The sequence below is a fragment of the Cebus imitator genome, unplaced genomic scaffold (assembly GCF_001604975.1).
Source record: "Cebus imitator isolate Cc_AM_T3 unplaced genomic scaffold, Cebus_imitator-1.0 Scaffold15, whole genome shotgun sequence".
NCBI lineage: Eukaryota > Metazoa > Chordata > Mammalia > Primates > Cebidae > Cebus > Cebus imitator.
Genome location: NW_016107330.1, coordinates 7,543,595 through 7,546,962, shown reverse-complemented (window position 1 = coordinate 7,546,962; position 3,368 = coordinate 7,543,595).

Sequence of the window (3,368 nt, the reverse complement as noted above, 5' to 3'; positions counted from 1 at the left end):
AAAAAAAAAAAAAACGGTATAAAAATCCCTCCAGGTCAACTGGGTTATCTCCTGTTAAATTCTTTTTAAATGATGGAGTAACAGTCCAAGGTGTGGAAAACAACATAATAAACATACACCCTCAATAAACATTCACTATTTCTAGATTTTTTTTCCCCATGATGAACAAGAAATAGTTGGGCCCTTTAGCTGAGGCATGCACCAGAACCATCTGGGAAGCTTTACCACGTGCAGATGCCTGGCTTGGGGATTTGGCCTCAGGAGGCCTGGCTGAAGAGGAACCCAGGAATCTGTATTTTTTCAACGTGCTCTTTGGGGAAGTCTTGTGTATGCTGTGTTTATGAACCACTGGCCCATCAAGAAAACTGAACGTAGCAAGAACCGTCCGGTTGTTGGAGGTGCCACCAAAGTCCAAGTGACTACCAGAAAAAGGAGACCACGGCCCCTGGAAATTGCTGATTCTAAGAGGTTGGGGATTGAGCCAGGGAGGGGCAGCCAGAGATGCTTAGAAGGACATATGAGTCTTCCCACGAAAGTCACTGTTGCGGAGTCCTGGCTACACACCTGAGTCACCGAGTTACTCTGTGTAACATCCCCATGTCCAGACAGAATGCCTGAGGGTGGGGGCCTAGCCCGGCTAGTTTGTAGCAGCCTTCCAGGTGATTCTAATGTGTAGATGGGTTGAGAACCACTGGTGTCACTGGTTAAGAACCCAGGGTACAGAGGTCACGTGTCTAGGCTCAAATTCGTCTCCTCCACTTAAAAGCTCTGTGACTGCGGCAAGCTCTTTCACGTGGCTGTGCCTCAGTTTCCCTGTCTATAAAGTGAAAGCATTAACAATAGCTGCCTGCTGGCATGCTGCGAGGGTATATCAGACGGTGCTCAGGAAGCCTTCAGTGCCTGCGGGCACAATGCTGGCACTCACCCTCATTATGCCGGAGGGGACTTGGGATGACGGTGGCTTTGTAGGAAGTGACAGGTCCCACGGACTCTGTCCAGCCATCCAGAATTCCTTTCCTGCCATCCTCACCCAGGGACCCAGGGCCCTCCTTCCTGGGCTACTGGAAGCCACAGGAGGCCACAGGGTTGGGCAAAGCCCTGCAGCTACTCATTCCAAATTCCGAAGAAAGCATGAGTCAGGGCCGCCCAGAGCCTGTAAAGCAAGACAGGCTTTCTTATGGGCTTCCTGTCTGGGCAGGAGCCTCCACCTGGGCCAGTCCCACGCAGCTGAGACAAGCAGGGTATGATATGAGAGTAGCCAGGACAGCTGTCCCTTCCCTACCTCCCTCGTCTCACCTCTGGGTCTCAAAGGGTCTTTATCATCTATGAAAGAGTGAGGATTAGGAGGGCTCTACACAGCAGATGCTTGAGGAAGGCCTGGGGGGTGATATGTAACAAGAGTCGTCATTTACTGAGCACTTACTATGCACCATGCACTGTGCTGTTAACCCTGAGTATGTCTTATGAGTTACCCTATTTCATCCCCATGCAAGCTCTATGAGGCAGGAAGGTTTTTTTTGCCCATTTTATGGAGGGGGAAACTGAGGCTCACACAGGTTAAGTGCTCAGCTAGAGGGTAACCAGTTCAGCATCTTATGGTCCAACTCCAAGGGGTTCCAGGCAGCCAGCTGGGAGTAGGTAAGCTGGTTGAGTATCTTCCCTTATTCTCAGGCCTGGTCAAAGTTCCCCGCTGTGTTAGAGGAACCACAATAGGGTGAAGGGGAAGTTTTCCCCACAAGAGCCCAAGCCTCATCCTCGTCTCCCTGGGATGTACAGGCCTGAGAACCAGGCCCCAGAAGGGACCAGGCAGGGTGGCATGGGCAGCTGTCTGGGAAGGCAGTGCCAGCAGAGGCGTCCCCTGACCCCAGGACTGATAGGGGCAGCTCCCAGTGCTTTTCGGAGCCCCCAGCCTGCATCCACGGGATCCCAGGTCTCAGCCCCACTGAGGGTCCAGAACTGAACGTCAGTCCCAGAGTGAGGGTTCACTGACCGCATCTTTTTCTGCTGCTTCTGTGGATTTCAGAGGGAACCAGGTATGGTCTTACTCTTGGAGGCCAGAAAGGCCAGTTGGGGCCTGGCTGCCTATGGTCAGCAGAAAAGCGGCCCTCCAAAGATTTCCAAGTTCGAATCTGCGGAACTCGTATCTGACCTTCTTGGTAAAAGAGAATGAAGGTTGCAGATGGAATGAAGGTTGCTCATCAGCTGACCTAGAGATGGTGGGCGAGCCTTGCTTATCCAGACAAGCCCATGTCATTGCAAGGATCCTTACAAGTGGAAGAAGGAAGCAGAAGAATCTGTCAGAGGAAGATACAAAAATGTTGGCTGGTCGCGGTGGCTCATGCCCGTAATCCCAGCACTTTGGGAGGCCAAGGCGGGCAGATCATGAGGTCAGGAGTTCAAGACCAGCCTGACCGTTATGGTGAAACCTCATCTCTACTAAAAATACAAAAATTAGCTGGGCATGGTGACAGTCGCCTTTAGTCCAAGCTACTCAAGAGGCTGAGGCAGGAGAATCACTTGAACCCAGGAAGCAGAAGTTGCAGTGAGCCAAGATCGCACCATGGCACTCCAGCCTGGGCAACAGAGTGAGACTCCATTTCATGTTACTATGCTGCTAGCTTTGAAGATGGAGGAAAAGCCCACCAGCTGAGGGGTATGGGCAGCCTCTAGGACCTGGAAAAGGCAAGAAAAAGGATTCTCCCCTGGAGCCCAGAAGGAATCAGCCCTTCCAAGATGCTGACTTTAAGTCAGTGAGACCCACGTGTGTGGCAGACGCACTGACAGCGATAGCGTAACTGGAGCATACACTGAGAATGATCTTACAGTCTATGGTGAATGTGCAGTGGGGTTCCCAGCTATGGAAAGTGGCCAACCCAGAGATTCATTTCTTATCTACGAGGAACACTGGAACTGCCCCCCCTTACCTCGTGGCATGCAGGCTGTACAGGGATTGAGGCCTTTTGTTATGGGTTAAATGAAGATTGCCAGGAAGAGGTCCTTAGGGCGAGAGTGCTAAGCGAATATGCTCGATAAACTGCGTGCTCTTTACAAGCAGAGGTGGCTCTCCTGTCCAGCCGCCACCACTGGACTGCCCTGTATATAAATCCCCTCAATAAACCTTATGTTGGTCGGGCTCAGTGGCTCATGCCTATAATCCCAGCACTTTGGGAGGCCGAGGTGGGTGGATCACCTGAGGTCAAGAGTTCGAGACCAGCCTGACCAACGTGGAAAAATCCCTTCTCTACCAAAAATACAAAATTAGCCAGGTGTGGTGGTGCATGCCTGCAATCCCAGCTACCTGGGAGGCTGAGGCAGGAGAATCTCTTGAACCCAGGAGGCAGAGGTTGCAGTGAGCCGAGATCACACCA